This window comes from Rhipicephalus sanguineus, chromosome 2, assembly GCF_013339695.2.
Source record: "Rhipicephalus sanguineus isolate Rsan-2018 chromosome 2, BIME_Rsan_1.4, whole genome shotgun sequence".
NCBI classification, from domain to species: domain Eukaryota; kingdom Metazoa; phylum Arthropoda; class Arachnida; order Ixodida; family Ixodidae; genus Rhipicephalus; species Rhipicephalus sanguineus.
The window spans coordinates 64,112,990-64,126,823 of NC_051177.1; positions in this window are offsets into that span (position 1 = coordinate 64,112,990).

Genomic DNA, 13,834 nt, shown 5'->3' on the forward strand with positions numbered 1-13,834 from the left:
TTATGAAGTAGGGAAGCAGCCACTATGCCGTTTTTCTTCATTCTGTGGAGAACCGTGGTACCCGCTAAAGACATGTAAGGTATTATGTGTACTTTGTTGGTGCTGTACCTGATGACAATGAAGAGTAAGGTGGATATTTGGGCAAGTTGGTAAATCTTCATCTTAACACAGCGCACACACAAGAACACAGAAGAATAAGGAAACGACGACACGAGCGCTATCAAATGAAAATTTTTTATTCACCACACACATATATATATACACATTGAAGGGTCACATGATGAAACATATGCGTATCACTTCACACTTTTATGACATTATGCGCGAGTTAGGCAGAACAAGATATCACACTTCTTAAGTGGCATCTAAAAAGCTAATCTCCTTTTCCAGGAGATTAATTGAGGCCTGACTAATACACCCCTCTCCCCCCTTCTTGATGTGGAAAGCTTCGATGATTTCTCTGACTGTGCGATCTTGATGTGTGTATATGACGCTTGTGTCTTTGAGGACGGGATAGCAATTGCACTTACTACAATGGGCAGCCAAGTGGGCATGCTCATTTTTCTTTAGCGTCGTTCTGTGCTCTCTGAGCCTTATGTTAACGCATCTGCCCGTTTGACCGATGTAAGACGCGCCACAGGACAACGGTATTTTATACACAACATTCGTGGCACAAGAAACAAAGCACTTATCATCTACGTGACTAATTCCACACCCTCCTTTCCCTTTGTTACCCTTGCCGTCACACCTTCTTTGCACCGCTGCGCATATGTTACTCGTCTTTAAGGGCGCTGAGAACACGACGTTCACTCCAAACCGCCTTCCTATTTTCTTTATACCGTGAGACATTTTGTGCACATACGGAATAAGTGCTAAATGCTTCTTATTCCTGCTATCATCCCCGTCTTTTTCATGTTTCTTGTTTTGGAACTTTATCCATTTCAATAGCTTTGTTGCTGTCATTCTGGCAGATTACCCTAACTCGGTCCTTAGAAGCGAAGTCTACATTCTGAAACAGAAACAACAACAAAAACTCAGGCATTTTCTATTACAAGAAGATAATCAAGGAAACGCAAGGAGCTTAATCAGATGTGCATCCAATTTGCTACTATGCACTGGAAGAAACAAAACGAAGGTGTTGGTGTGCTACTTATCTTAGAGAGGGCCATGAGACTCCTTAAAGGCATTTCCAACTTAGCGCCCAGGTATTTCTTTCATTTTTCTCTTTTGACTCTTTGAACGAAGCTTTTCAGAAGCAACAGAACCTAAAACTCGTGACTCAGGCGGCTGCCTGAAAAGCCACACAAAGTCGCGTATTACCGTGTAAGTTTGATTAAAGGGGCGAGTTGGGCATGTTGGTACATAAATTCAAAATACTGCGGCGCCTTGTCTGTTTACTGCGCTGCAGTGTTTTGAAACCGTGTAAGATTCAGAATCTTATGGAAACATCCATCTTCAAGGTCACCAGTTCTCTCTCAGTAGTATTTGTCCGAGAATGTTTGCTTTTGTCAGGGTCTTCGTTTAGGCCCATTCAACAACTCTCGCATAACGTTCACGAAACTGGTGCTGCTATTCTTGAAATGGCTTCCCTTTCCACAAAGCGGCTTTCACGAATCCGCGCAGCTGTAAACAAGGAAGCCTTAGGGATGTTCATATATTCACGGCCACTTTAAAAAGGCGGCATTGAAGTACAGCTTCATGCAAACATATGGCTTCTGTTTGTCAAACTGGTTTTGCGGCAGGAGCATGACAAGCTTGCCAAAACGGGCGAACGTTTTAGTGTTACACAAGAAAAAGCATATTGTCTATTTTAGATGCGAAGTATCTTAAGGCGGAGCTCAATCCGGTGGTGGTGGTGGTGGTGGTGGTGGTGGTGGTGTGCGTTCTGACCACCCTTACTGCGCATGCGCATACCCTCTCCACTTCCCCTCTCCCCATCCCCTCTCCACACCTCCTCTCCACTTCCCCTCTCCCCATCCCCTCTCCACTTTCCCTCTCCACTTTCCCTCTCCCCTTCCCCTCCCCACTTTCCCTCTCCCCTTCTCCCCTCCCCCTTTCCACTCTTCCTCTGAAACGCGGGCTAGACATGCCGAAATTCTCCCCTGCTCAACGCCGCGATGAGCTCGAGCGCATGCGCGTCCCCTCCCCTTCTCTCTCCTCTCCTACGCTGCCCCCCTCTCGCCCGCCTGTAGGCCGCGTTCCCCGCTCGCCCTGTGAGAATTAACGGCCAGGCTAGATGGAAGATACGACGCGCGTAGCGTCCCTCTTCGCGTTCCACGACGCGAGGTCGGTAGCATGCCCAACGAACGCCAACGGAACGCGATCGTGCAAGTGCTCCGGCTTCGCATCGCCTCATGGTCCCCTTTAGCGGGAGATGGTGTAATTTTCTTTTTCTTTCGCTTAGTTCACGTGCTTTACTCTATTTTTATGTGTCGTGGTTTATCAATTGTAGTTGCATGGTTACGAACTCAATCAAGCCGAACAATAATTGTCAACTCTTGATTCCCAAATTTTCATCGAGGCTGTCTCCGCACTTTTTGAAACCACAGAATTTGGGCCGGCTGGAGAAATGGAAATGTACGATGCATACATTAAAAACCATGGAAGTCAACTCGGCCAGCACTGTAGGCTGCCGAGTTGGCATTCCGTAATTAACCCGAAAACCACGCGAAACAAGGTACGGAGGCGAGGGCAGACGACACGAGCCCGAACTGACAACTAGGGTTTTATTATAAGAAACATGAAATAAAGCATAACACAACCACAAGAAGCACCTGAATGTTCGCAGCCAGATGAACTTCTAACTAAAGCAGCCAAGCAGAACCCCTCGCAACAGATGTCTCGTCGGACTTTTGAATTAAGAACGCTTCGGTGATTTCCTGCGTATTCTTATCTTCGTGCCTCGATAATATCCTTGTGCCACAAAGCAGGAGCTAGCATTTTCACTCTTTGAAACGCATAGGAAAGTTACTAGAATACTGATTTTTCAGTGAAGCAGCGCAATCTATCAGACGATTATGAAGGCGTCTTCCATTCAGGCAAACGTACCACTTCTCGCGTGACGACGGTTTTACAAGCATCACACCCTTGCCCCAGCGCACCCACTTGTGTCGCCAATTCACCTTGCATAGATGCCAATGAGTCGAACCTTCAATATTTGTATCTACTGCTGCGCGAACGACGCCCCAGTTATTTTGCGTCGAAGAAACGACGATGATGTCAAGTCAGCCCGCTAGCTTCTTCACGCTATATGATATATCATTAACGCAAGAAACACTGTATCCCTTCTTTTTCAACTTGTGGGCTCTTCCCGCACTTTGGATAAATGGTAGAGCGTGCACTTCCAACGCGGAAAGTGCCGGGCTTGATTCCCAGTGCCGCCCATAAACTCGCTTTGTTTATTGTGTAGTAGAGTACCTCAATCCGGCGCTCGGTGGCGTATGCATACGACACCGAGCGCCGGATTACTACTCATGATTACGACTTGTCGAGATTACTACTCATGAGTAGTAATCCCGACAAGTCTCTCCTTAAAGAATTGCGGAGGTCTCTGGGCTCACTTTATTCAACCACTTATTTGGTGATATGATTGATCATCCGTCACTGCTATAGGAGACAGAAAATTGCTGGCCTCAGGTACCTGCTAAAACTGTACAAGCGCGCCTCCGGCCAGATGCTTGGCAGGACGAACCATCATGTAGCTTGGGAGGACACCTACCATGTGGAAAGTTCCTGGCATGGGACAGCTGGAACTAAGTAAAAAGGTCGTTCTCTTATTTATTTATTTTATTATTTATTTATTTATTTACTCTCGTACCCACAGCGCCATTTAGGCATTACAGGGGGGGGGGGGTTATACATAGCAGTTTGAACACCCAATGGTAGTCCACAATAAACAGTCGGTTACAACAAGGTTGATGAAAAACACACAGTTTGGAAACGTAGTGATGCATCCTGTGCAAGCGAAGTGAAAGTGAACATGAATGACCCGACGCAGTGTATTCGTATTTAACGTAAATTAAACAACATACAACGAAAACTAGATTACCCAGCCCTCGAGCAATGCGCTGCGCAATTGAAATGGCAACGTTAGGGAAATGTGCGCTCCACAGAAACGATGGGTTGAAAGATTGAACCAAAACAGAATATGATGCTATGAACAGATGCAGAGAATATGTGAGTGCCGCCAGCTTTTTAGAATTTGCGCACATGCCAGCACTTACGAATACTACCTTCAGAAAGGTGAGCGATGGCGAGTAGATAACGTGCGCTGCGATGAAACAGAAAAAACGCGCGAAGGAAAAGTCGCCGAAAGAGAAAACAAAACTTTCTCACAGGACAGCGAATGGCTGTACTTTTTTATGTTACTGCGGACGAGTAAAGTCAGCTACTCCTCGGTAGCTAACAGAAACAACCAAGTTAACAATAGTGGAAAAGGAACTCCAGCATATGGCTTTTCTTTTACGGTCTTGAATATCATTTTCACTGGGAGCGAATGGTCTGGCAATGCCAAAGATGTGTCATATGCTAGCTTACTTTTACTTTACGTACGACTTAAATGTGCATAAGTGCTCTTAGACTGCTCTGGAAGCAGTTCGGGCTCACCTCAAAGAAATTGTAGAGATTGGTCTGCGTTGTAATGTATGTACCACACTTTTATGGCAAACGAAATTTCTTATTCTTCCAGAATAGAAATGTGATTAGAACGAACCCCTACCCGCTTAAAAGGCCTTTCTAAGGAGGTGGTTACCACGTTGGGCGCCACCCGTTTTGTTTTATAAATACTATACGTGATTCTACATTTTCTCCGGATCTTTAAATAAAGTTCTTCGTACCGTATTCTACATTTCTGTGCTGCTATAGACACGCAGCGCCATATCACGCATCATTCTTTTTTTTTTTATAACGTCACGTTTATTCACCGTTGTATTTTTCCTTCACTTCAACCTTATAAAGTTTTTTTTTTGTTCGTTGACCGTTCGCGCGTCCTTGTTGCTTCCCCTCTTGTATGAGTAGGTCATCAAGGTTGTTTTTTTGTTGTTAACGGGCAGTCGGCGCTTTCTTTTTATGCACATGCTTCAACCTCCAAGATATTTCGTCTTCGGGGCCACCTCATGGTGTCAATCAGAAGAGACGTAATTTTCCAAGCCAAATTTTTCGTAAATTAAATCAAATTTTTCAAAATTATCCGTATGTTTCTGGAAGGCACACTTGTGTTATCTCTGTCTGGTATGGGTCACACGTAATTTTTATTATCACGTGCGTTCGGTATGCCTGCTGAGAGGTCTTTTTAGGTGTTATTCCTTAACTGGAGACTTCAACACACCAACTGTCTACATCTGGCCAAACGGCTTACTGTCCAACGTTTTAAAATTTACCGAAACATTGGACAACGCAGCAAAAGACAGCTCTCCTCATTCATGGTACAGTACAGTGCGCTCTTAGAGGGAGCAAGCGAGCGCGCGTCCGGCGGTCCGAGGAGCGCTAACTGCTGGCCAGGTCTCGAAACGCGGAGCATGCGCATACAACCACAGGGGCGGTTCGTGTCTCGCGTCGTCTTCAACTTCTCCGCCCCAGCGCTCGGCGCGCGCTGGCGACATTCTGTATTTCTATGGCTCGAAGAACAAGCTTGCTTTGCTCGCTGGATCGGGCATCAATTTCCTAGTCTGTTATCAAAAGTGGCCTGCTGGTGCCAGCATCATGTGGAAAGCTTACGACTAACTTATCGGTGAGCGCCAACACTAGGTTACGCAAGTTACAGGCTTCGTTATCACTTTTCCAGAATTCCACAGCTCGAGGCGTATTCTTCGCCGAGCGGATTTTCGGCGGTGCTATCGAGCAAATTATTTTTACTCTCGCACCCACGTTTATAGCAAGCACACATAATCTTGGCCCCAGCTACCATCAGTCGGCGCGGACAGCGCTAGGGGCTTCGGTCTTGTTTGCGTCATAAATGATGGCGAGCCAACACCCGCGGCGAGCACTGCCAGCATGCGATGAGCACAGGCCGGGCATTATCGTGGTCGTTCGTTCCATGTGATGAGCAACCCTCCAGCAAAGATGTCGACCCCTTTCAAGCGATGGAAGTTCTGGTCTGCAGCTCTTAGATGCGGCATCGCCAAGGTATACCCGAGGACGAAAAGCTCCGCATAGTGGGCGCGCTGTTGCTGCCATTCATATATAAACACAAGGCTTTTCTATGTGTTTCGCCCCAGTTGAAATTCGGCCGCTGTGGCCGGGAATCGCATCGCATCAAAACTGGCGAGAAAGCACACGAACCAACAATCCACGCCTTGTTTTAATGTTTGCTAATTAGACGGCGAGGCGCAGGCTCATCGGCTACAGAGTGGCGGCTACATGAATCGCACCGCGGAAAAACGTAGGCGTTATCCAGTTCTCGCCAAGCACAGGGGCGGAAATTAGCCGACAAACGGGGGCAAGCGCCACCCTTACGTCTTTATGCGTGTGTGCCGCTTTGACAAATCTCTCCGACAGTTTGCGCCACTCGCTCTGTGCAACCTTTATATAAGAGTGGGCCGTACTTTATGTACTGCTACACCCTTGCGAAATTCTCTAGTCCTTGTCAATCCTGTTCTGTCCTTGAAATATTTTTTTCTTCAGTATTTTAAAGGTATTTTCGCATCGAATATCTAAATTGTCAATCATAAAAATTGTGCAGAGAAGCAATGCTGTTTCCCGCCACTAAAATTAATTACTTTCGCGATTAGACGGCATTTACGAGTGGTGAAAAAGGAGCCCTTGATGTAGCAAATGCAAGTCAGTCCGCGCACTTTGATTTAGTAGCACACTAAAGAACCAGAACATTAAATGCAGCGCAAAAAACACGAACATGGATGATGTTATCGTACCAACTCGCCCAGCAAGACACCCTTCTAAAGAGCCACAGCCGGCCAAATTTAATGCAGTGTCATCCAGTACTGCGTGATTTATAATCAGTGCTTTGGCACTTGAAAGGGTAAAATTTGGTTTAAACTTGAACGGGAGCACTCATCACCGTCAAAGAAATACTCTTTCCAAAGCAAGCACGTGCCATCTTCTTCACGTAATGTAAGATCGAAATGGGTGAGAGACCTTGGTAGAAACCATCTTTTGGGTATGCAATTGCCCTACACACACTCTGAGGTGCTTGAACAAAAATCAACTAAAAGAAAATACAAAAATAATAATTAGGCGCGCATAATGCAGCCAGCAACAACTTTGTCACATTGCCTTACATATTTTTCGCTAAATAGATGACAACAAACCTGCGTGTAGATTAGGTTCTTCACTGCGGTCGAAAGAGACAAGCTTGCTCTGTCACTTTCTAATGACATCGCATTGTCTGCATTTGAGTTTCTGTGCTTGCCTGTTATATTCGATGTTTCTAAACTGTAATTTATCCTTTCTTCACGTTTTCTACCAATACAACGCATTCATGCATTTGATTCTCCGAATAGAAAACTCGGGACGTTCTAGCTCGGGCCCTTTGTTTCGGCTTTTCCCCTATAAACTCTGCACAATCATCAGCACAATAGAGTCTGTGCGAACGGTGTGACCTCGGGCAAAAATGCCGAGCAGGACAAGTGGAGGAGACTAAAAATGTGAAATAGATCGTTTCTAAGAGCAGCGCTGATGGGAAATAAGCTTTGTGCTTTGTAAAACAATAGCGTTCTTTTTTTCTTTGTATCTGTATTGGAGAGGAATTTGAATGTAGTTGCTGAAAACAGACATGAGGAAAGAGCGAAATTTTCCTTTGTGACCGCGTGGACTGAAATACCATGATAACTGAAGGCTGACTCGTTAGCACGCTTTTTACTTGCTCTTCTTCGATTGAACATCGCGGGTATATATTCTGAATGCGTTGAAGCAACTTTTCTGTGTGTTACTTGGATATGGAACACATTTGTGGCGTTAGCTTATCTTAATACGTTTCTAATATTGCGTCAGTGTGCTGTTTTTTTTATATAACAGAAGTTTACTGACCTTGAATGGCATACCCTATGAAGCAGTCTGTATACAAAGGCAGCTATTCAAGCGTTACCTCGTGAAGCGCTGTGTTCTAGATCATTACCTTTTCTCTCTTTGTTCACTGCTGACCATGATCATTACCCATGGCATGTCCTGTATTCACCAGACCGCTTACCGCTGTCAGTAACGCTGCAGCTCCGCTTTATAATTATACACGAGGCCGCTACAATTATTTTGGGATTCTGAACAAAAAGAAACGAAAAAAAGCAAGCGAAATGCCAAGGAACTTTTTCGTAGAAACGACTGCACTAAAACATGAGGCTTGAAGTGAAAAGAATGTAAATAAAACAGGCCAGCTCGAAAATTGCATTTATCGCTTTGAAAAAAGCAAGGCGGTTGGCATAGTTAAAAAATTATGTGAACATTATTAAGGCGATAGCCTTCGTTGCCTCATCGAACGCGAAAATTGACCATCGGCTCCAGCACGAGCGATAAAAAAAAATTGCAGTGGCTTAGCTCGGCTATGCCAGGGTATACGTAGCGTTAGCAAAGGTTCAGCTGATTATTCTTAGCTTTCCAGATTGTCTAGCCTTAGCTTGATTGTCGTGCTTACTGCTGCTCCAATGACACACTGCGACACCGCTTAGCTAGACGTTCCTCCCTTTCCTCTAGTGTCTCCGCAGCACGTTTAGCCTTCTTCTGGTCATTCTTCGTACGCTGAACCGCTAATTGCCCGGCAACTACTTCGGGATCCGATGATATAAGCTTCTCCGCTCTTCTGCGCCGTCGAGCAGCATTTGCGCTCTCCTTCTCAATGCCGTTACCCACCTGCAAACGCCAGTCAGAGGCGCTATCAAGCGCCCCCAGCGTAATGTCAGACGGCGACTGCACAGCGAAGGCGAATAGCTGCGCACGCGCCGGCGCCACTTTGTCTACGACGTCACTCCTCTCGAATTCGGCGCAGACCTGCGGCGGTGGCGGAGTCCGCGCGCGCGCCGGCGCCAGCATGTCTTCCGCGCCTACGACACCACTCCGCCCGAACGCACAGACCAGCAGCGGCGAGCCGCGCGCGGCGGTGTCGGATAGCGCGTGAGATGCCAGCTCCGGTGACCCATCTGTGTGACATCACTGATCCTCCGCGCATGCGCAGCGCGGCTCATGACGCTCCACGCGAAATCGGCTCAGGCTAGGCAAGTGTAGCAAAAGCTACAAAAAAGAAAAGTCACAGTGTCACCGCAAGGGCGAAGCAATGAATGCGATAGCAATATTTTGTTGTGTTACACGAAGTGAGGCTAGCAGCTAACTGTTTTGTATCCGAACTCGCGTAACTGCAAAACGCTGGTGTAAGAAAATACGGTCGCTACAGGGAGAGATGCTGTCCTCATAGTTACTTTGCGTTGAGAGCGCAGCACGTGGAAGGGTATACGAGCCGTCCGCTGTGATGGCTTTGGAGATAGCGGACGCGCGAGCGATCGCGACCGCGCCCTTAGATTCAAAGTTCATAGTGGCTGCTCGCGCGGACAATCCCCCCCCCCCCCGCCCCCCCCCCGCCTCACACCTCGCATCTTTTCATGGTCGTTAAAGACGGGCGGGGCGTTTCCTGTCTGCTTCGACGGCAGGCCTCCCGAGCGGGGTGATAATATCGCATGCACCCTCCGAGCGACGGAAATGGGCCGGCTCGTTTGATCTCTGTTTCGGACGCGTTCATCGCCCCCGCTCGCGCACTTTTACCGACGGTAGAATATAGAGTACGCGGGAGAAATTATCGATTTGGACTTCATACCGGAAGGACGTGATGGCGACGGCAAAAAACCCGTCAAGACTGTCAATATAATTGCTATCGCAATAAAAACGATCACATGATGACATCCCCACATGACGTCATCACTGCGTCACATAGCGCGAAAATGTGTGACGTTATGATGGCATAATACGTCAATATGACGTCGCAGTACGTGACGTCGCGTGATGACGTCATCACATGACATGGTCTCTTGGTCAGAGGTGTGCCAATCGCGAAGGCTGTGTCATATATTGTTATGTGCAGGAATTTTCGATTAGGGAGGGGGAGGATCAATACATGGACTTTGAGTCGTCTTAGGCTAATGCATAAGGGACCCTGTAAGTTTTTCTGTGTGTATGAATTGCTTATTATGGAGAATTTCGTATTTATTTTCCTTTTTGCTAATGTGCCTTGCCAGAGTTTTCGTGGCGTGTAGCTCTCCCGGTTGCTTTACTTGCAGTACAGCAAAACACCGGTCCAGTCAAGTGACTGATAGTTCCGTGGCAGCACTGTAAATGCTGGGAAATGAGAGATTATGATTCTGTTGAACAGTTAACTAAACGGCACAGACTATACTTTGAAAATTCAAGGTAGTTTATCGCCTCATTGGGGTGTAGCAATTGCAAGAAAGGGTGTATAGCATTTTAGTATAATTTAAAGTAATATTTAATATAATATTTTAATAATTTCATTTATAAGAATACATTTAAAGTGAATATGGGCGAAATAACCAGGGTACACGCAAAATCGCCAGTAGTACGGCTTACTTGTGCTTCCTACAACGTTGTAGAAATGAACTTAGCCGTAGCCTATTGCGTGACAGCTCAAGTGGCACAACGCTCGCATGCTCGAATAACAGATGACTTTAGATGATTAAACATGATGAGTGGTTTTCAGCCAATGTCGGTTCTTCTGTGGACTTTAGATGATTCTGCACTGCTGAAATCGCACTAGAGGCTTGATGGCGATGATCTCGAAAAAATACAGAAAACATTAGATCATTTTGCGTTAAATGAGTAAATACGGAATACTGACCTTAACAGTATAATTAGGTGACGGCAAAAAATGTGTGCTATGTCCGTTAGTCACAATAGTCTAACATTAGCATAAAATCATTGACTGGCAGCATTTTCAGAAATCAATGACTTTGCGGTGGCCTAGCGAAAATTTGCGGGCACTTTGCACTAAGCCGCGCAAAGCTTGGTACAGCGAAGCATGTACCCGTCGCCGCTCGTTCTTCCCATCGATCGACACGTCTAGCTTGGAAATGCGCGGCTTCTCCTCGGGAGTACGCATCCAGCCTATGCACTATAGAGTGGAGGTTGCGCGCGATGTCTCCGTAGGTGGGCGTGGCTTAGAACTGCGCATGCGTGGCTTGGTCAGGTGGTGCGGTATCTGGTCGCTAGACGACGCGATGCTTTCTTCCTCTTTCTTTATATCTTTTCTTTTTATCTCTACTTATTTCTCGCTCTGATGTTTCTCTGTCTCTATTTCCTCTTGTTTCTGCATTTCTTTCTCTCTATTCTCTTTTTCTACTTCTTTGTGTACTACACTTCACTCTCTCCCCTCCTCCCTTCCCACCTCCTCACATCACGTCTCTCCGCTTCACTCTCACTTCCCTTTCTCATCCCCTTGCTACACTATACTATACAAGGCTATGCTATGCTCTGCTAGCGTGCCTGGATAGCCGAGTGATAAGGACACTCGCCTTCGGATCGAGGGTACGCTGGTTCGAATCGCGCAGCTATGTGTGACAAAGGGTTAACCAGGGAAGAGACCTCTCTGTTAAATTGCATTCGGACGGGGTCAGCGCGTGCACCGGCATTGCTCCACAAGATCAGACTGTCTGCGACGCCATTGTGCCTGGCTCGCAAGACCTGCGGTGATATAAAACATTATTTGCTTAAGTGTCGGGAACTCGCGAAAGGTTGTCGATGTTTCTTTGAAGCATTCCAATGTTTAGGCTCGCCACACAATAGTGTACACAATGTCCGCGTGGCCACTGGACATTCAGGAAGGAGGTGTCGCGGCTACTCTCGAAGTTTTAAACGTTGAAGACCTCGCATGTGACTGGTGACGAACAATATGAGCACCTAGGTATAGGTATATTTCTTCACTGTTATCCTGAATTCGTAAGGACACTCTTCGTTGGGCTAACTGATCAAACGTAGCTATAACAGGCGTAGTGAAAATTAAGACTCACTATTCGCACGGTCCATATTTTTCCGGCATGCTTTAATTGCACCCATCAATTGATAGCTGGCAGGAATCTTCTTTGGTCACAACCTTTTTTAAGTTTGAAAAATGATTGTCAATATCTACATGTGTTATTAAAGACACCATGCATAACAGAAATACAGCCAGTTAACACGTCGTCGTTTAATTTCGTTATATGGCACCCTAAATGACGGCAGCAGAAGAGAGTGAAAGACGAAGAGGGGCAGAGCCAAATAAGCGGTCTGGGGGCACGCCAGAGTTATTTAGACAAAATTGGGACAAAACTCGGCAAATATAATGAACCCACAAGCGCTTAAAAAACGGGCCTCATCAACAAATGACACCGCAAACATTGAACGTTGTAGAGCGCAATTCCGTTCAATGTTACTGCTTTTCTCATGATTTTGATAATTCTGAAAGATAGAGAGAAGGAAGGTAAGCAATCACACGCATTACCTGCTCAGCGAGTGATCTATAACAACCGATATACACGCATACTGTGGTTCTAGCAAGACAGATAGAAGAAGCTGCTCCATTCTCGAGTCATCCAAATTCCCCAGAAGAGCCATAAATAATCTACACTGGCCTCTGTGCAGGGAGCCGAGGGAAAGACAAAACTATAAATTAAGGAAGACAAAGCAAGCAGGCAGAAAATAACGAAGAAAGGAAAGATTCATTCTTGGGCAACAAAGCATACGAGACGAAACACGCTTATCGTAGTCTGCGCAGACATGCGCCCTCCATCTTGTCCGGTGCCTGGAAGCGCATTTCCTGCCTGCACCGAGAACATCTGTGCACGCCCCATTAAAGATGGTCGAGCACAGCCGCGCATGCGTTTCCAGTCCTGTTTGAAATGTAAAAGTTTCAAAGGGAAGAAATGCAAGAGTACATGCGCTGCACAGTAATAACAAACAAGCATTTCCGTGTACTTTTCGATTTCTGCCGAGCCCCTTCATTGCACAAATCTTGAGGTGGTCCTTGTCAATAAAATTTGTAGCTTCTTCTCGTACAAGCTTCACTCCTAGTACTCATGGCTAGAATATTCAGGTCGTGGGTACGCACCAACGAATAAGAACAACGCGACTGGAACAGGGATACACTTTATAACCGAATTTATAGAATCAAGCCGGTCCCGTGCGTGATAGCTACTGCTCTGCCTCTCCCGCTAAGAAGCGCCTCATCTTACCTATGTAACTTTACCTAAGTAATATAAACACCGTCGCTTCATAGCTAGCCGCATTACAAAAATTATCATGTCCTCCTTGTAGGCCTAGTCCCACGTACCACATTCTAACCAAATATCTCTAGCAACTAGGATCTCCACTACGAGTGCGGAGCCTTTCCAGCGAAGCTGTTTAGCAAACTACACAGAGGGAACCCGAAATTTCGAACACTGGCCGTTCACACCCTGCAGCAAATCAGAAATGTATGTCCAGAAAGTCGCTTTTGAAGTTAGCGTATGCACCTTTAAAGTTTTGCAAGTGAGAAGCATGCGTCTTTTTTGCAGTGACATGCGTCGTCTTGTACTTTGCATGATGCATACGTTGGTGTTTTACACCCCTGTGTTCCCTTCTGCATTTCTAGTGGACCAGTGGTTTGAGGTTTGCCAATTTCTACGGCAGATTCTGTTTGCTACAAACGGAATGCCCTATCCGTATACAGCTTTACAGTAAACGAACATGTTACACAAATCAAAATAACGAGCTACAAAGGTAACTCAGCTCAAAGGAAAGGGCGTATGTATAAAAAAGCGCCAACAACCATTCTATTCGAATACGCTGTAGAGAAACCGCTTATTGATTTGTCCAATTAAGATGACGCTAGAATGCCCGCAGGCCTTGTACCGCTAATACGGAGTGTCATTTC